This window comes from Cervus elaphus, chromosome 22 (genome assembly GCF_910594005.1).
Source record: "Cervus elaphus chromosome 22, mCerEla1.1, whole genome shotgun sequence".
NCBI classification, from domain to species: domain Eukaryota; kingdom Metazoa; phylum Chordata; class Mammalia; order Artiodactyla; family Cervidae; genus Cervus; species Cervus elaphus.
In genome coordinates this window covers 13,203,549-13,223,728 of record NC_057836.1, presented here as the reverse complement: position 1 = coordinate 13,223,728, position 20,180 = coordinate 13,203,549, and the positions used below count along the sequence as shown (strand labels likewise).

The window sequence follows — 20,180 nt, the reverse complement described above, 5'->3', positions numbered from 1 at the left end:
GAGAGAGGCCAGCAGCCGGGAATGCCAGAGAGATCCGAGCCCGGCCCACCACACCCAAAATAACCCTGCGCGTGCCTCTCCCAAGCCCTCCAGGATTTGGCCATTTTGGGTGCATGTTTTCCTACAACGCTGCCCCCAGGCCCGGCGGGGTCACCGCACACACGTGCTGGGAACTCTGAGGCGCTCCCAGGGGAGCTGAGGAAGGTGGGAGCAGGTGAGGGGGGTGGTAAGGGAGACAGAGTCAGGGGTCGGGGTCTGGCCAGGCTGGCTCCAGCCTTCTCCGCTCCGCTAGCGGGGAGCTCCTGGGGGAGTCAGCCTCGGGCTCCTCCTCGGGAAACTTCCGGGCAGTGTCCTCCTTTCCCACAACTTCCTGTCCGCCTCCTCAGGAGAGGCCACCATCAGTCTCCCTCCCAGATGCGGACACGTTAATAAGAAGCTCCCGGGTTGAGAGTCCTTCACCCTCCCCAGAGACAGCTCCCAGCCGCAAGACTGTGAAGATGTGTGAACTGCTCAGAGACCCCACGGACTGTAGCCCTCCAGGCTCCTCTGCCCACGAGATTCTCCAGGCAAGAATACTGGAGTGGGTTGCCATCTCCTTCTCCAGGGGATCTTCCGGACTCAGGGATCGAACCCAGGGTCTCCAGCATCGCAGGCAGACTCTCTACTGTCTGAGCCACCAGGGAAGCCCAGCATGGAGGTGGATGGTTTTAGATCAAGCGAGCGCTCCAAGTGTCTGCGGACATGCACTGGACGAGGGGCATGTTTCTTTTCATATCTCAAATGCAGTATTCATTCACTCAAAAGAGATTTGCATGCCCACCGAGTGCTGAGTGACGAGAAAATAGGCAGAACATCAGTGAAGGGGAAAGTCCAGGCCTCTGCCCTTCGGCAGAAATGAAGAGGCAGAGGTTGCAGTGAGTTGACGGAAACGCCCCGGCCGGGCAGAGACCAGAGGCGGCACAAGCCTTCAGGCTGAGTCCTCTGGCTGCACAAATGCTGCTCAGAGTCCGGAGGTGGGCGAGGGGATGCGGGGTCTCAGAAACACCAGTGTGGGTGGGGGCTGCACCACGGGGTTTAAGATGTGGCACCCCCAAATGGTTGAGTTCCTGACACAAGTCAGGAATGTCAAAGATACTTGACTTAACCACTGTCCTAAGACAGATACTCTCTCTTAGGTGTCTGTTTAAAGCTGCACCATCCCTCCAGTGAATGCCGGTGAGGATTTTTTGGCAACGAAAATTTATTTTGAGGCAAGGAAAATTTACTTTTTCACAAATTGGAAATGCAGCCATTTTTGGTGGGGATCCAAAGAGAAAAGCCCCACAGTCTAAGGAATCGCGGTCTACCCCTCCCTGTGCCTCACAGTCAGGGTGGGGCTCACCCCCCTCCCAGCCCAGCACCTTCCCTCACCCTGCCCCACAGAGGGTCAGGTCCCCCTACCTCCATCACAGGCACGGCGCCATCAACCGAGCATCATTTGGATGAGCAGGGATGAAAGCAAATGATGAAACAGACGTAGCTTCAGTTTTATTCCGAACTAGGTGCAACTACCACGCCTGAGGCTTCAGCCGGTCAGGCGGGCTTCTCCTCCAAGCCTATAGAGAGAGCTCTGGCCCCCTCTACGAGCAATCCCATCCCTTCTCACTCAGCCTTCAGAGCCCAGACCTGGTGCCGTGGATGCTGCAGGGCCAAGCCTCCAGGGGAATGGGAGAGTTGGATGAAACAGGGAAGGCTTCTGGTAGCCCAGAACAGGTCAGAGACTCAGCTAACCTCACATCGCCTGACATTCTCTGATCACGCAGACCACCAGGGACGACTGGGACCCTCACAGACTCAAAGTTGGCCAGGGCTCACCAATGACGCCTGACCCTGCTGACGTGTGAGTCCATCCTCCCAGCCACAGAGAACCAGCACGCTGGGTGGAGGCAGGGGCAGAGAAGTTAGGGATCAGAGACAGGCCTCCTGGGTCTCCCCGGAGGGAGAGTTTACCTACCATCCGCCTGGAAGTGGCGGACTCTCGGCTGGCGCAGGCCGAGGACCTCCATTTAGTTTTTCCAGCTCCTGGGTCAAAAGGAGCGGCTGAGGTTCCTTGTCTCGCTTGTGAGGCCAGATTTCTCCAAGGTCTGCAGCGTCAGCTCTGCACGTTCTCAACTCTAAGCATTGGGACACATTAAGCCCAAGAGCCAATCAGATATCATGAACCCGGCAACAGGAGCAGGACGCTGGCAGCCCGGCACCCAGGAAAGCATCAGGGCAGCTGCAGTGGCCTGCTGCCTCCCGCCCCCAGGCCCCACCGAGCCCTGTCCTGTCTCTGAGCCGGGTCCCTTCTCCCCCGGCACAGCCTAGGAGGGGGAGAGAAGGGCCACGAGGCCGAGCCATGCGGCGTGGACGGCTTCACAAACAGTGAACCTTTCAGCCACAAGACGTTTCTTTTCCGAGAGATGCTGAGAGGGAGCAGGGAGAAAAGAAAACACCAAGGGGTTTTCAAACGTGAAAGCCCTCTCGGCCTTTGTTCTCAGTTGATGAATGCACGAAGCACCAGGCAGATGACAGGAGAAAAGAGTATGGTGTGCAGGAAAGTGCACTTCATCAAGGCCAGCCCGGGGGCTCCAGGGAGAGGGAAGTGTGATGAATGTGAGCCCTGGGAGGACTTCTCCTCCAGCGGCTCCACAGCAGCATCCTCAAACCTGGGAGTGGCATCCCTTAACAACCCCAGAACTGGCTCTCCCCCACCCACCCCGTTTCCTCCTGCCTCCCTGCCATTTCAGACATTTCACACGAAAGAAGAGATACCCCGCATGGCAGGTGATAAGACAGCTATACAAACAGAAACATCAGGGGAAGTCAGAATATGAAGTCCACTGTGAGTTGTCTGGGAAGCAGAGTCGGATCGAGCAGAAAGTCTTCTCGTTCTGCCTCTGAAGGCGGGAGGGGACGGGGAGAGAAAGTCTGGAGCAACAGGGGTGTCCCGTTTGCTGGGCGAAGGAATGAATGAGTAGCCGGCAGAGGCCTGAGTCTGGAGTGACCGGCTGGCTTTCATCAGGACCCTTGTTCCACTCACTGACACACATTCTCCGGAGATGCCATGAGAACCAGCAGCTGGTACCGAGCAGCCGAGGGGCCAGCAGCTTCCGGAGGGCAGGCAGACTCCCGCCCTACTTCTCAGCCAGAGAGCAGTCTGTTACAAAGCCCTCACTCTAGCTCTCTCTTGCCTCCTGCCAGATAAGCCCCTCACACACACACAAGCATACTGAATGTACTAAACCAGCAGGAGGGTCACGCCTCCTGACTTGCCAGTCTCCCTGGGTGACCCACGTGGGCAGAGGGGGCTGAGAAGTCCAGGCAGAGCCTGGACTGTCCTCTAGGGGTCTGTGAGGTTGAGCCCCCAGCATCCTAATCTTTTCTCCTGGGCCCATACAGGGACTGCACACCCCCGCCCTCCCACTGCTCAACACACTTGCTCTTGACGTGACTCTGCCAGCCCCCCGCCATCAAGAGGGGCATCTCTGCCCAGCCCTGAGGTTCCAGTGGGTCTGGTGACTTGCCCTGACCAAGCGGAGGGTGCATATTATATCGTGAAACCTCAGAACCTCCATCTCAAGAGGTCTTGAAGATTCCGTTAAAAGGCCAGTTCCCTTGAGAATGAGAAATCACGTCAGGGAAGAGAGGCCGAGCCACGAGCCAGCACCAACCCGACATGTGCCAGAGGGGCTCCTGGACCACGCAGGCCCTGCAGAGACCCCGGCTGACCGCCACCGCATCCACAAGCTCAGGTGCCGAGCCCCGCTGAGCCACGCCCGGTGCTGTGTGGACCAATGCAGAAAGACAACTAAAGAAGTTTCCAGTTAGTATATTATGCTTGTTGCTTAGTCGTGTCTGACTTTTTGGGACCCCATGGACTGTAGCCCACAGGCTCCTCTGTCCATGGAATTCTCCAGGCAAGAATACTAGAGTGGGTTGCCATTCCCTTCTCCAGAGGATCCTCCCGACCCAGGGATCAAACCTGGTCTCCCACATTGCAGGCAGATTCTTCACCATCTGGCCATCAGGGAAGCCCTTCCCAGTTAGTATAAAGCGATGCTATTTATGGAAATGAAGATAGTAGGTAGACAGCTGGATGCTAGTCTATCATTAAAATACCTGGAAAGAACATAAGCCGAAGCATTAATAGTGATTGCCTCAGAAGGGTAGGATTATAGAAGATTTTCCTTTTCTACAACATCTGTATCATTTGAAGGTTATAAGGAGTTTGTATTATTTTCTTTGCAACAACAATAACAAAAAGGTACTTTTTAAAAGTTCACCTTGAATTCTGCAACAAGCCTATTTTCCTAAAAATCCGTTTTCATCCTGGCAATCCACTGTTTGGGGGCCAACAACAGCTGTCCACTGCTAGTCTGCCAAGATCAGTCTCCTCTGGGGGGCACTCCAGGTGCCCCTGAGTGAAGGCCCACCCCCATGGCCAGCTTGTTCTTCCCACTTCCAGCCCAATCACCGGGCCACGCCTGTCTTGACCCAACCTCCCAGCTTGCCATCCTGGTCTCTTAAGGCCAAGCCACATCTCCCCTGAGCTCCTCTGGGGGTCCGCAGAGAACAGCCCACCCACCCCTGCCCTCAATGAGACAGTGTCCTGCATTATTCTCCCTGCACTGCAGGGACCGACTGCCCCTCTAGGAGACATCCATGGACCCAGGCCAGCTGGCCACCACCATTCCCAGCTTCTCAGTCTACAGCAGGGGCAGGCAGAGCCCAGAGCAGAATCCACCCCACTTCCCCCTCTGCTGTCCCAGCCTGGATGGTGGGTGGCGACCCCGAACTGGTGCCCCAGCCCAGCGGCAAGCTAGCAGGAGCCCCTCTGTGACAGGTGCTAGTGTGGAGTGACTCTCACCCCAGGGGTGCTCCGAGAGCTCCCCCCACCCTCGGGTCCCACGTGCTACATCCAGAGCCCAACTCTGGCTTCAAACCTGATCGCCTTCCTAGGGGACCCAAGGGCTCTTCCTGATTCAGGACTCTGCAGTCAGCATGTCCAGTGTTTAAACAAAGCTGTTTAGAATCTCCCAGGATGAGATGAGCAGAAAATGGCAAGCTCCGACCTCCACCTCACTTTCCCTGAAACAAAACACATCATTCTACGTGTTCACACCCCCTACTCCGACCAGCACCCTGCTCCTCTGAGCCCTTTCAACGCAGGGGTGGAACTTGCCAGGGCAGGACCCACACCCCCGGGGCTTGCTGGAGAGCATGGACCCACAACCTCAGCCTCCACACTGGGGCCAGCAGCCAGGTACTCTAAAGGGAGGGGGGCATTCACATCACAGGTACATGCTGACCTGGTGAAAGGGCTCAGGTAGGCCTCCCAGCTAAGAGAACAATGCAGGAGAACATCCTCCTAGACAAACCCATGTGTGCAAACATCCTGAGATAAGCACAGACATACTGACACACACATATACACACACACACACACATACACACACAGATATACACATACACACACACATACATGCATACTCACAGACACACACATGTATACACACAGACATAGACATAGATACACACACACTTGCACACATACTCACATACACACATACTCACATACACACACAGATACTCATAGACACACACATATACACATATGCATACTCACAGGTACACATATACACACACACATATACTCACACACACACTCACACACACACACATATACACACAGAGAGACATACACACACATGTATACACACGTATACTCACAGACACACATATACACATAAACATACTCACACACTTGCGCACACACAGATATACATACACACTCACACACACACATACTCACACATAAACACACACATGCACATACACATACACACACATACTCACTGACACACACATATACTTGCACACACACATACACAGACACACACACATACTCAGACACACACAAACACATACACATACTCACAGACACACATACACACATAGACATACACACACTCGCATGCACACATATACTCACACATAAACACATATTCGCACATACACATACACACACATACTCACTGACACACATATACTCGCGCACACACATACACACACATACGGACACACATATACACACACATACTCAGACATGCACACATATTCACACATATACGCAGATATACTCACACACACACTCACTGACACACACGCAAAGCCACACCCGGTTCCACCTGTGCTCTGAGCACCCCCTGAGATCACACCCCTCCCCTGTCCACTGCTCTCAGAGGCCCGTTCCCACCCCAGGCCCTCTCCCCAGCTCTGAACCCAACATCCTCTCCTCCCGGGGTTGCAGGGACCACAAGCTATGCTGGAACCACAAGCTATGCTGGGACGGATGCCCAAGCACAGGGCCACTGCCCACCAGGGCTCCAGGAAGCTGGCCCAGGTAGAGTGGGACGTTGTTCAGGTTTACAATTTACTCACTCTAATTTATTTTCTTTTTCTCACCTGTTGTTTTCCAGTCACTAAGTCATGTCTGACTCTTTGCGACCCCACGGACTGCAGCACACCAGCCTTCCCTGTCCTTCACTGCCTTATGGAGTTTGCTCAAACTCATGTCCATTGAGTCAGTGCATTTTTGGGATCTGCACAAAGATGCTGTGAGGGTTAGCAGTGGCCCTGCACTGCCAAGGCCAAGGCTAGAAACACATCAAGATCCTACATGGAGGGTTGAGGGACCCTCAGTCTTCCTGCAGTGACAGCCAAGCCTCCCCAACAAGTGGGGGCTTCCAGGGACCAGCTGGGCGGCCTAACTCTTCAGACCCCCTGGGCAGCTCTCCACCCCCAACCTTTCCTGTTTCCAGGACAAGGTCAGATATTTTTACAAATGCTGACACTGGGTGTAGAGATGATCACAAGACTCTCAGAAAGCAAGCAAGTATTCAAAGTGCAATAAATTTCCAGGTCCTGGAAGGGGAGTGGGGAGGGGGTGGGAAACTTAAACACAGATAGTATTAAGCCAGACACTCAAAACTCATCTCCAGGACTTCCCTAGTAACTAAGCAGTAAAGAATCCTCCTGCCAATGCAGGAGACACTGGTTCAATCCCTGGTCTGGGAAGACCCCACATGCCTTGGAGCAACTAAGTTCATGCGTGTGTGCTAAGTTGCTTCAGTCGTGTCTGACTCTGCGATCCCATGGACTGGGGCCCCCCAGGCTCCTCTGTCCAGGGATTCCCCAGGCAAGAATACTAGAGTGGGCTGGCATGCCCTCCTCCAGGGTATCTTCCCCACTCAGGGATGGAACCTGAGTCTCTCATGTCTCCTGCATTGGCAGGCAGGTTCTTTACCACTGGGAAGCCCAGCTAAGTCCATGCACCACAATGATTGAGCCTGTGCTCTAGAAACCTGGGATCCACAACTGCTGAAGCCCACGTGCCTAGAGCCCATGCTCTGCAACAAGAGAAACCACCACAATGAAAAGCCTATGCATCGCAACTAGAGAGTAGCCCCCACTTTCCGCAATTACAGAAAAGCCCTCACACAGCAACGAAGACCCAGCACAGCCAATAAGTAAAAATTATTTAAAAAAAAAAAACCCTCATCTACACATGGCTGCTGATCGGGGACCAAAGCACATGTGGTGATAGGTAAGCCCACAGACTCGCAGCTCCTGGCTGCCTCTTCCAGAGCCCCGCCAGAGCCGCTGAGTTTGGGCTGCGGATCTGGTTTGAGAGGAGGGCAGGGGGAAGCCGGCCTCCACCAGGCAGAAGTTTTCATTCCACCAGACTGGGGCTCTAAGAAGATGCTAGTCGCTTAGTCGGGTCCAACTCTTTGCGACTCCATAGACTGTAGCCCACCAGGTTCCTCTGTCCATGGGATTTTCCATACAAGAATGCTTTAGCGAGTTTCCATTTCCTCCTCCAGGGGATCTTCCTGACCCAGGGATCGAACCCATGTCTCTTGTGTTGCAGGTAGATTCTTTACCATCTGAGCCACCTGGGAAGCCAGCGGCTCTAACTGACACTCAGACTATGAATATGTTGGGCTGGGGCCCAGAGATGGGGCCTCTCACTCCTAAACTCATCAGGCTGGGGCAGGAAGCAGGTGAAATGAGAGTGGCCGCAGAGGCGTCAGCACAGGACGGAAGTCAGGCCGCTAGCTAACCAGCCAGCCGGGCAGCCTTCTCTGTGGACACGCTCAGCCCCCAGCCCGGCTTCCATCAGGACTCAGAGCTCTGGTTCACTCATTAACCCCATCCTTCCGTCCTCCGTCCACCTCAAGGCCAGAGACAGAAGGCATCTGAGCGATGGAGGGGAGGAGACAGGCCTGCCCCAAGTCACCTAACCAGGCAGAGATAGACGACCATCCATACGGAGCTGGTCACCACTCCAGAGGCTCAACCACAGGACAAGACCTGGCCCAATCAAAGCCTGAGAAAGCTTCAGGAGGGGATAAAGTTCCTGTCCAGAATGTCAGACCCCCCACATTCTGCCCTCAGCACAGACTCGCAGAAGGACAACCGTCTGCCTAGACGGCAAGTAATGCTCAGCTGTCCGGCTCCTCCCTCGAGGCTCCTCCCAGCATGCTGGGCCTCGCAGGGCCCTCTGGGCAAGCCCCAAGGGATCTCTGTGATGGGGCAGGACAAGGCAGGACCCGCGATGACCCTCACCCACTTGTCCACAAGTCCCTCCATCCCCGCCACCGGATTTTCAGCAGACCGGCTTCCCTCGGCCTGGCATCGTGCCGGCTGCCGGCCAGTCATCCTGTAGGCGGTGCCCCAAATCCCAGGGCGGCAGACTGAAAGCCCACACCACCCACCCCTAGGCCCCCAGGGAGGGGGGATGACTTAGAATGAGAGCTTACACCCTGGCTGCAGCAGACTGCAGACTCAAGGAGGGACGGGAGCAGATTCCCTGGCCTGATAGGAGGGGCCGAAGGTCAGCTGGGAAGGCAGGGGTGGCGGGCGTCTTGAGCCGCTGACCCCACCCCCAGCACTAAAGATGTGGTCTTAGGCAAGTCTCTGGCCTGCGCTCCACTTCAATTGCTGCCATTGCGAAACGGGAAATGATAGCTACCCCACAGGACCCTCGTGAAAATTAAATGAGAGTAAAATTAAGATTCAATACCGAAGCCATATTAAATTAGGTGTGTCTGTGTGTGTGTTAGTCACTCAGCCGTGTCTGACTCTTTGCGACCCCATGGACTGCAGCCCGCCAGGCTCCTCTGTCCATGGGATTTTCCAGGCAAGAACACTGGAGTGGTTTGCCATTTCCTTCTCCAGGGGATCTTTCTGACCCTGGGATTGAACCTAGATCTTCTACATCAGATGCAGATTCTCTACCGTCTAAGCCACCAAGGAAACCTAAATTACTTGTGGACATACTGACACTGTGGCAGATAATGACGATGATAAATATGAACACTGGCACCTGAGTATCATGTGAAAAACACAACAGGCCAGTAAGAGGCCCAAGGCTGCTCCTGGAACTCCAAATAGCTGTGCCGGGACTCACAAAGAAGGGACTCTTGACAAGAAAATTTCCCAGCACCATCCTTATCACCACACTACCCCCTCCACCATGCAGCCAGGTTCTGAAAGGTAAGCGATTCACAAACCACCCAGCAGGAGGAAACCACAGGATAAAACAACATCAGTTAAAACATTAAAAGACCCAGGTCTATAGGCAGCGGTGCTGGAAACTGAATCAGCACCATCCACACCGGAAGCCTGGGTAGGCTGCTGCCCACTTCCAGCTCCACAGAGGCCTCGAAACACGGGTGCTGCGAAGAAAGACGCTACCAGCAATATCCCCCCGGAGCCTGCAGGCGCAGAGATGAGGACTCCCGGAGAGCATCCTGGCAGAGGGTGTCCACCCAGAGAGCCGGAGGCTTTCCTGCAGGGCCCAGTATAGAAGAACAGACACAGGTGGGACTGGCCAGATTCCCAGGGATTCTTTTCTGGCCGGCTGGTTGGAGGTCCTCCACCCTGGCTCCCAAGCCCACTGCTAGGAGGAGACAGGAAGCAGGAAGTTACAGACCTCTCCTGCACCCCCCAGGCTTCCTCCCTACCATCAGGTGGTCAAGAAAGAAATTAAGAATACTGCCAGCCACCATTCAGAAACAGCGAGGAGGAAGGAATATCTCCCCTGGCCCCCAAAGCCCAATTTAAGGAGCTTATCAATTCAAAGTCAAGAGCTGGGGAGCAGAGAGACAGCTAGAAAATGTCAACATCCCAGTCCATCCTCCCTCCCCAACCCACAGTGAAAGGGCAAGAGAGACTCTGGCTTTAGACAGTTAGACTTTCAGAGGCCCCACCACACAATGGACCCAGACTGGCACTGACCTGTTTTTTCCTTGAATTTCCTGCGAACACCTTGACGGCTGACAGATCAGAGACGATCCCAGGATATTTCTGCAGGAAAATACACAAAACACTAGGTCATTACCTGCTGTGAAGCCCTTCCAGGGTGAAATCTGTCCAGCAACGGCCATTCTTTGGTCTGCAGTCTCTCCCATCAAGAACCCATTCATTAGGACTTCCCTGGTAGTCCAGTGGCTAAGACTGCGCTCCCAATGCAGGGGACACAGGTTCAATCCCTGGTCAGGGAACTAGATTCCACAAGCTGCAACTAAGACCCTCCCAGGCACAGCCAAATAAAATATTAAAAAAACAAACAAACAAAAAAAAAAAAACACCTCATTCATTCAACAGCTGGAGAAGGCCAGAAGGGCAACTGGGTTTTGGCTGCTGCGTCAGTTCACTCAGCTGGTGCGTGCTAAGTCACTTCAGTCGTGTTCGACTCTTTGTGACCCCATGGATTGTAGCCTGCCAGGCTCCTCTGTCCATGGAATTTTCCAGGCAGAAATACTGGAGTGGATTACCATGCCCTCCTCCAGGGGATCTTTCCACCCCAGGGATCAAACCTGAACTGGCAGGCAGATTTTTTTACCACTAGCGCCACCTGGGAAGCACTCAGCAGATGGTGGGTGCTAAAGACCCAGCAGGAAAGACATCCGAGATGGATTAGTGATGTCTGCTAGGGGCCCTTCTAACAGTAAGAGTATCTGTGCCAGGTATTTGCCATCCCTGGGGTAGACCCTTGGCATCCAAGGATTTAATGTTTGGAATTCTGACCACTCACAGTGAGACAGTTTCATATATCTGAAAGTGTGTAACTTGACTGAGACAGGAGAGAGACCCTCTGAGGCCACTTTGTTGCATCCATCTCTGATTCATCCAAAGTTACTTTTTTTATATAATTTTATTTATTTATTTATTTTTGGCTGTGCTGGGTCTTTGTTGCTGTGTGGGCTTTTCTCTAGTTGCAGGGAGCGGGGGCTACTGTCACTGCGGGGAATGGGCTTCTCGTTGCTGTAGCTTCTCTTGTTGTGCAGCACGGGCTCTAGGGCACACAGGTTTCAGTAATTGCGGTTCTCAGGCACTAAAGCACTAGAATACAAAAGTTGTGGTTCACGGGCTTCCTTGCTTCAAGGCACGTGGGATCTTTCCAGACCAGATGAACCCACATCTCTGGCACTGGCAGATGACTTCTACACCACTGAGCCACCAGTGAAAGCCCCAAAGTTACTTTCAAGGAGCAATAAAAACTTGGTGGAAAATGGCCATCAAGTGAGAGATTAAACTGTTGCAGAAGTTGAAAGCATGGTTAATTTGGGATGTGAAGATATATACAGGAAACATTTGGCCCTTCGTGGAAACATGACTCCGGAGAAGTCAGGCTCGTGCACAAATAGTGCTGCAGATGCAAACTTGGGATTCTAGAAGGTACAAGGTTCCCCCAACACAATCTTCTCACTGGCCCAACTGAGCTGTTCAAAGCCCCAGCACTTTCTCAGTGCTGTTCCTCAGGCTCACCCTTCCTTCTTTCTGTCGAAACGAAAGCGGCCCTTCAGCGTTCACGTCAAACACCACCTGGTACATGACGTGTTCCTCTAGAATCAGGGTGATCAACTCCACCCATGTTTGAATCCATATTCTACTCTCATAGGCTGCTCACCTTATATTTTGAATTGTCATTTTTCGGAAGATCTTTCTTAACCCTTTACTGCATTATGTGTCCCATGAAGACAAGGATCTTTACCGTTTTTATTTTTGTATCAGTTCAGTCCAGTCGCTCAGTCATGTCAGACTCTTTGCAACCCCATGGACTGCAGGACACCAGGCTTCCCTGTCCATCACCAATTCACAGAGCTTGCTCAAATTCATGTCCATCAAGTCAGTGACACCATCCAACCATCTCATCCTCTGTCAGCCCCCTCTCCTGCCTTCAGTCTTTCCCAGCATCAGGATCTTTTCTAATGAGCCAGTTCTTCGCATCAGGCGGCCAAAGTATTGGAGCTTCAGCTTCAGCATCAGTCCTTCCAATGAATATTCAGGACTGATTTCCTTTAGGATTGACTAGTTGGATCTCCATGCAGTCCAGGGGACTCTCAAGAGTCTTCTCCAACACCACAGTTCAAAAGCATCAATTCTTCGGCGCTCAGCCTTCTTTATGGTTCAACTCTCACATCCATGCATGACTACTGGAAAAACCATAGCTTTGACCATAGGGACCTTTGTTGGCAAAGTAATGTCTCTGCTTTTTAATATGCTGTCTAAGTCTGTCCTAGCTGTTCTTCCAAGGAGCAAGCATCTTTTAATTTCATGGCTGCAGTCACCGTTACAAGTGATTTTGGAGCCCAAGAAAATAAAGTCTGTCACGTCTGTCACTGTTTCTGTTGTTTCCCCATCTATTTGCCATGAAGTGATGGGACCAGATGCCATGATCTTCGTTTTTGGAATGTTGAGTTTTAAGCCAGCCTTTTCACTCTCTTCTTTCACTTTCATCAAAAGGCTCTTTAGTTCCTCTTCACTTTCTGCCATAATGGTGGTGTCATCTGCATATCTGAGGTTATTGATATTTCTCCCAGCAATCTTGATTATAGCTTGTGCTTCATCCAGCCCAGCATTTCACATGATGTACTCTGCATATAAGTTATATATAAACAGGGTGACAATATACAGCCTTGACATAATCCTTTCTCAATTTGCAAACAGTCTGTTGTTTCATGACCGGTTCTAACTGTTGCTTCTTGACATGCACACAGATTTTTCAGAAGGCGGGTAAAGGTGGTCTGGTATTCCCATCTAAGAATTTTCCACAGTTTGTTGTGATCCACACAGTCAAAGGCTTTCGCATAGTCAATGAAAAAGAAATAGACATTTTTCTGGGATTCCCTTGCTTTTTCTATGAACCAAGTGATGTCGGCAATTTGATCTCTGGTTCCTCTGCCTTTTCTAAATCCAGCTTGAACATATGGAAGTTCTCGGTTCACATACTATTGAAGCCTACCTTGGAGAATTGTGAGCATTACTTTGCTAGCATGTGCCATGAGTGCAATTGTGCAGTAGTCTGAGCATTCTTTGGCATTACCTGTCTAAGGGACTGGAATGAAAGCTGGAATGAAAACTGGAATGAAAACTGACCTTTTCCAGTCCTGTGGCCTCTGCTGAGTTTTCCAAATTTGCTGGTATATTGGGTGCAGCACTTCAGCAGCAGCATCTTTTAGAATTTGAAATAGCTCAGCTGGAATTCCATCACTTCCACTAGCTTTATTCATAGTGATGCTTCCTAAGACCCACTTGACTTTACACTCCAGGATGTCTGGCTCTAGGTGAGTGACCACACCATCATGGTTATCTGAGTCATTAAGATCTTTTTGTATAGTTCTTCTGTGTATTCTCACCATCTCTTCTTAATCTCTTCTGCTTCTGTTAGGTCCACACCATTTCTGTCCTTTATTTTCTCTGTCCTTATATGCAGTGTCCATCTTTGCATGAAATGTTCCCTTGGTATCTGTAATTTTTTGAAGAGATCTCTAGTCTTTCCCATTCTATTGTTTTGTATCATCAGATGGAGATCAGCACAAACTCTTTTTTAACATTAAGAAAGCTTTATTATTTATTTTGGCTGCACTGGGTCTTTGTTGCAATGCAGGTTCTCCAGTTGCGGTGTGTGGACTTAGTCGCTGTATACAAACTCTTGCAGTATGTGGGATCTTAGTTCCCCGACCAGGGATCAAACCCAGGCCCCCGCATTGGGAGTGCAGAGTCTTATCCACTGGACCACCAAGGAAGTCCCAGCACAGACTCTTGTACTAAGACACACATTAAAGAATCACCCCCAAGCAGTGTGGCAAAGCCAGGAGAGATGAAAACATAAAATGCCAAAAGGTTCTTTGGGGATGGCTCTGTGAAGGAGCTCAGACATGAGTAGGATCCTAAAGAGTGGAAGGAAGGAATGGGGAGGCGCAGTTCAGGAAGGTGGAACAGTCTTACTAAGGGACAAAGAAGAAATGAGCCAGGCATGCTGGGAGATGAGTCTGGCTGGCACCGGGGATCCCTGGGGAAGAGAGTGGAAGATGAAGCTGGACAGGCAGGGCAGGTTGGGTAGGAAGGATGTGTGTGTGTGCGTGCTCCAGCGCTTCGGTCATGTCCAAGTCTTTGCAACCGTATGGACTGTAACCCACCAATCTCCTCTGTCCATGGGATTTTCCAGGCAAGGATACTGAAGCCATGCCCTCCTCCATGATCTTCCCAACCCAGGGATCGAACCCGTGTCTCCTGTGTCTCCTGCATTAGCAAGCAGGTTCTTTACCCACTTAGCCATCTGGGAAGCCCAGGAAGGATGTGCAGTGCCAGCTAAGGCACCTGGATTAGATCCACACACTCTGAGTCCATGGGGTGCCCACCACAGCAGGCCTGAGTCTTGACAGTAGAAGAAGTCCTGTCCTCCTCTGTGAGCCTAGCTCCTCAGCTAGGTTATAAATAACAGGCACCACTTAACTGCACACCTGCTGTGTCTGAGGCCCTAAGCTACGTGCTTCACACACATGCTCTCACTGCTCCTTCCAACAGCCCTGAGAGCTGGTATTGTTATCCTCCTTTTGTAAGCAGCAAGGGAAAGCTCAAAGAGGTGAAGGCACTTGCCCCAGGCCTCACCTGCTCACTCATTTACTGAACAGATCGGCTGGTGCTGGGGCTTCCCAGGTGGCTCAATGGTAAAGAATCTGCCTGCCAATGCAGGAGACTCAGGAGATACAGGTTCAATAACTGGGTGGGGAAGATGCCCTGGAGGAGGACATTGCAATCCACTCCAGCATTCTTGCCTGGAAAATCCCATGGACAGAGGAGCCTGGCAGGCTACGCTCCATGGGGTCTCAAAGAGTGGAACACAACTGAGCGACTGAGCAGGCACATGGCTGGTGCTGAAGTTACATTCACAGGAATGAGGACTGGCATTCCGGCCAGCTACCTACTTGCCTTATTCATTCCTCAAGGGCAACATTTATTAAGGACATCAGTCAGTCAGTTCAGTCGCTCAGTCGTGTCTGACTCTTTGCGACATAGTAGGAGCCTAATAAACCACCCTGAGTAGAGTGGAGATAGCTGGGGGCTGAGGGGATGGGCTACAGTTTAATGGATGTACAGTTTCAGTTTTGCAGATAAAAAAATTCTGGAGATCTGTTGTAGGACTATGTGAATATACTTCCTGCAACTGAACTGTACATTTTAAAATGGTTATGATGGTCATTTTTATGCTTTTACCACAATTAAAAATAGAAAATAAACAAAGAACACATTAACTCATTGATTGGCTGCTGACAGCATCTTACACTGTTAGATATCCAAGGATGGAAGAGACCCTAAAAACATTTTAACCCATAATCATCCAAAACAGAGGACTGGAGACTTCCCTGGAGATCCAGTGGTTAGGACTCTGAGCATTCAATGCAAGGGGCACAGGTTCGATTCCTGGTCAGGGAACTGCCAAAAGCCCTAGGGCATGACCAAATTCAAAAAACAAACAGAGGCCTGGAGAGGGGCGGTAATTTGCCCAGGGTTGCACAATTAGGCGATGTTAGGATGAAGGTCGGAGCCCAGGTCTTCCAGGTTCAACAGTGAAGAATGACAGAGGCAGCTGGCATAGCAGAAAACACAGCCTAAGGGGTCAGAAGCCACGGGTTCAAGTTCTGCTTCTCCCACTTATGAGTTCTGTGACCCCAGAAAAGTCATTTATTCTCTCTGAGCCTCATTTTCCTAAACTATAAGGGGGCAATTTTTTTTTTTTTTTATTTGACTGCATGAGGTCTTAGTTACAGCACATGGGATCTTGTTCCCTGACCAGGGTTTGAACCCGGGCCCCCTGCATTGGAAGCACAGAGTCTTAGCCACTGAACCACCAGGGAAGTCCCCTAAGGGGGCAATTTAAAATGACAAGTGCTTGGGGACTTCCCTGGTGCTCCAATGGCTAGGACTCCATACTCCAGGAGGCCTAGGTTCGATCCCTGGTCAGGGAGCTAGATCCGCATGATGCAACTAAAGATCCTGCATGGCCCATCGAAGATAGAAGATTCTGAGTGTTGCAACAAAGATCCAAAGCAGCCAAAGAAATAAAAAATTTTATTTCAAAAATTAAATTATGTAAAAAAATTAAAATGTGTTCATCAATTTAAAGATTAAAATATGATTTGCTGCTGTTGTTTAGTCACTAAATCATGTCTTATGCTTTGCAACCCCATGGACCCCTCTGTCCATGGGATTTCCCAGGCAGGAATACTGGAGTGGGTTGCCATTTCCTTATCCAGGAGATGTTCCCAACCTAGGGATTGAACCCACGTCTCCTGCATTGCAGGCAGATTCTTTACCACTGAGCCACCAGGGAAGCCCATATAATATGATTTAATCAGATATAAAAAAAAATCCCCTCTCCATTCTGGTTCACTCTCAGCTGTTCCTGGCCTTGCACACAGCAGGTCTTCAACGAGCGAGTGTAGAACTGAATCACCTTTCAAGTTTTATCCACCCCAACCCTCCTCCCTCACTCACCCCCCCAACCCACAGCTCAGTTGCATGGCCCTGCCAGGACCCGGCAGAGGGTAGGAAGCCAGTGTGAACGGTCTGCCTCCCTGGCTGCATTCCTTAGCTAAATATAAATGATTTGTCCAGGCCATTGTTTGAAATTGTCCATAATATGTCTCCTCCCCTTCCCATTACTTACAATGACAAGTTGACTGCACATCTTTATAGCAGAACATACATACAAAACATTCTCTGTGGTTATTTTTAGTAAAGAGAGGGAAGCTGGCTGATATGCAGGGATCAGAGCGTGAGTCCTCAGTTTTCTCCACTAGTCCAGGAAAGCTTCCTGGAGGAGGAAATACCTGAGTCATCCCAGGGGACAGCTGCCTGTCAGAAGGGCACCCTCACATAACGAGTTTGGTTCTCTGCAGTCTTATCCATGTTTGGGGTATGGGGAGGAAAGATCTACCCAGCCCAGGGGACCCCTGCTGCTGCTGCTGCTGCTGCTGCTAAGTCGCTTCAGTCGTGTCCAACTCTGCGACCCCATAGACGGCAGCCCACCAAGCTCCTCCATCCCTGGGATTCTCCAGGCACGGATACTGGAGTGGGTTGCCATTTCCTTCTCCAGGGGACCGCATACTACCCTAACGCTTCAAACCTCCCCAGACACTAGCGGCTTTGGGGAAAGAGGCAGAGAAGCGACAGTATCTTTTCCAAAGACAGGAGATCCAAGACTCCAGCTCTGAAATACACGACTACAAACACTGCTCTTGGTAAGGAGCCAGATTCTTGTTTGGACTTTTTAATTTTTTTATAACCACAGAAAGTTTTTTAAAGTCCCAAACTTGGATGCACAGATGGGCTACATCCCAGACCTCGGGGCCTGCCAAAGCCCTGTCACTGAGTGCCGACCTGCCAGGGGTGGCCCAAGGGGTGGTCGGGGAGCTCCGGGGCTGCACGCGGTACTCCAGCCCTGCGCGAGCCCCCGGCCCTCCCTGGGGGCGCTGTAGGGACCTCCCCGGGCCGGCCCGCTGGGTCCCACAGTCAGAACCCCTTGACAGCTCCGGGGCTCCGCCTTCCTGCTGCATCCTACAGACCCCCATCCCTCCGCCTAGGGTTCCGCCGGCCACTCCCGCACCCCGTTCCCGGAAGGTCCTCCTCCGAGCCTTTCTCCGTGCAGACCCCTCCTCGCCCCGTTCCCGGGCCCAGCACACGTCGTCCCCTTCGGGCGGCTTGCCGCCCCCTCACAAGGCGCCGATCCCACCCCTCCCTCAGCTGGCCCACTGCCGCCCCCCACACCCTTTCCAGGGGCGCCCTGGGCCGCTCGCCCCTCCGCGGACCGGGTCGGGGGCTTGCCGGCCCGTCCCCAGCCGGTCCGGGCCTGTAACTCTGCTTGTTCCCGAGCCCCCGGCCAGCGGCCCGCCGCCCCGCCTGCCCCGGGCCGCACTCACCGAGCTCCCAGGAATGTGGGGTCCGGCTCGATCGCGCTCGCGCGCCGCCGCCACTGCCTCCGCCAGCGGAAACAGGGGGCGGGGCCTGCCCTGGACTGCGAGACCGCGGGGCGGGGCCTGCCGAGGGGTGGGGCGGGGCCTGTCCTGGAATGGCGAGGGCGCGGGGAGGGCGCGGGCGCGGGGCGGGGCCTGCCGAAGGGGAGAGGCGGGGCCTGCCCTGGAACGGCGAGGGCGCGGGGCGGGGCGAGGCCGGGGGTGGGGCGGGGCCTGCCCGGGAATGGTGAAGTCGCGGGGCGGGGCAGGGCTGGCCTAGGGGCGGGGCTGGACAAGGGGGCGGAGCGGGGCGGGGCCGCCCGGGGAACTGCAAGGCCGAGGGGGCCCGAGCCCGGCGCGAGGGGTGGGGGAAGGGACGGAAGCGGGGACCTCGAGCGGACACTGCGGGTAGGGCGGCGGCTGGGGAAGGGGTGCGCGAGGCTGAGGGCGGGGTCTGGGGCCGGGAACCTCCAGCACCCCCGGTCAGATCCCCAGCGTTGGAGCTGGAGGGACTCAGCGGGACGGTGCCGGACTCGGACTCCCCGGGCCAGGCATCCCGGGCCTGGCCCAGGCGTAGCTGCCCTCCCGGAGACTTCCTCCCTCCCCGCCGCCTGGATTCTTGGATCGGCCTCTCCTCCGGGGCACTGGTACGACCCTCGCCGCTGCTCCATGCATGGGCCAGCGTGTAGGGGGAGATGTGGGCCTGGAGGTTCGCGCCCCTGTGCCCAGTCTGGTCCCAACTGGGGTCGCAGCCTTGCCGCTGGAGCCGGGCCCTGTACCCCTGCTGCCACACCTAGGCAAGAGACCATGCGCTGGAGGAGTTGCTGTCTGCCTCCCCAAGAGTCATGGCCTCTAAGTGTTGGTAGAGGGCACCACGCGCCCTGAGAACCTGACCAGCAGCTGGGCAAACTCAGGTTACACATCTCCGCCCCAGGGCTTCCTATAGGCCTTCCTTCCTGGGCCAGGACTCTCTCAAAGTGACCCCTAAACAGCTCCATTACTGTCATAGAAATGCATTCTGTGCTTCTCACGTGCACCATCCCCTGCTAAGTATGATTTGAGACAAAGTTTTTTCAACTGACGCATCACCAGAGTCTCCTTGGCCTTTCCTAGTTGGACTGGCAGCCAGAAAATCATACACACAATCTTATTTTTGTCTGTTAGATTGAACCCAATAATCCATTGCCTCTGACTCTTCTCTCCCTTCAAACCTTTGTTCAATGCCCCCCTAAAGTCTTAGCAGGCTGACCCCCCTGCCCCACCCCACAATCTCTCCAGTCACTAGGACAGCCTTTAGCACATGTAACCACTCCTCCCAGCTTCCAGAAGAGGAAGGTGAGACCAGAGAGGGAAAAGGACTTGCTGTCATGTCTGCTAGGTAAGTGATCTTACCGTAAAAACACTGGGAGCAGCCTCGGGTGGTAAAACGGGGCTTTGGAGCCAGACAGTGCTGGGATTGAACCCCAGCCCTGCCTTTCGTGGGCTGTGACCACTCTAGGCCTCAGTTTCCTCACCTGTGAGATGGGGTTTAATAATACCAATCCAGTAATACCAATCCCCAAACAGTAATGCTGAAGAAGCTGAAGTTGAATGGTTCTATGAAGACCTACAAGACCTTTTAGAACTAACACCCAAAAAAGATGTCCTTTTCATTATAGGGGACTGGAATCCAAAAGTAGGAAGTCAAGAAACACCTGGAGTAACAGGCAAATTTGGACTTGGAGTACAGAATAAAGCAGGGCAAAGGCTAATAGAGTTTTGCCAAGAGAACACATGGTTCATAGCAAACACCTTTTTCCAACAACACAAGAGAAGACTCTACACATGGACATCACCAGATGGTCAACACCGAAA

General features: G+C 52.8%; 1 protein-coding gene and 1 non-coding gene across 2 annotated transcripts in view; both read right to left on the bottom strand.

The window, feature by feature from the left end:
* The window catches only part of TSPAN9 (tetraspanin 9), a 188,027-nt gene extending 169,681 nt beyond the window's left edge, over positions 1-18,346 (bottom strand). Inside the window, exons 1-2 of the mRNA XM_043880643.1 lie at positions 18,294-18,346; positions 10,324-10,392 (exon numbers count right to left, since the gene is read on the bottom strand). The gene's annotated coding sequence lies outside the window, so the exon portion shown is untranslated. The remainder of the gene's footprint in view (positions 1-10,323; positions 10,393-18,293) is intronic.
* TRNAG-UCC lies at positions 16,157-16,229 on the bottom strand. Its single transcript has one exon. It is a non-coding gene; the product is annotated as a tRNA-Gly (tRNA).
* Positions 18,347-20,180: the final 1,834 nt, after the last annotated feature.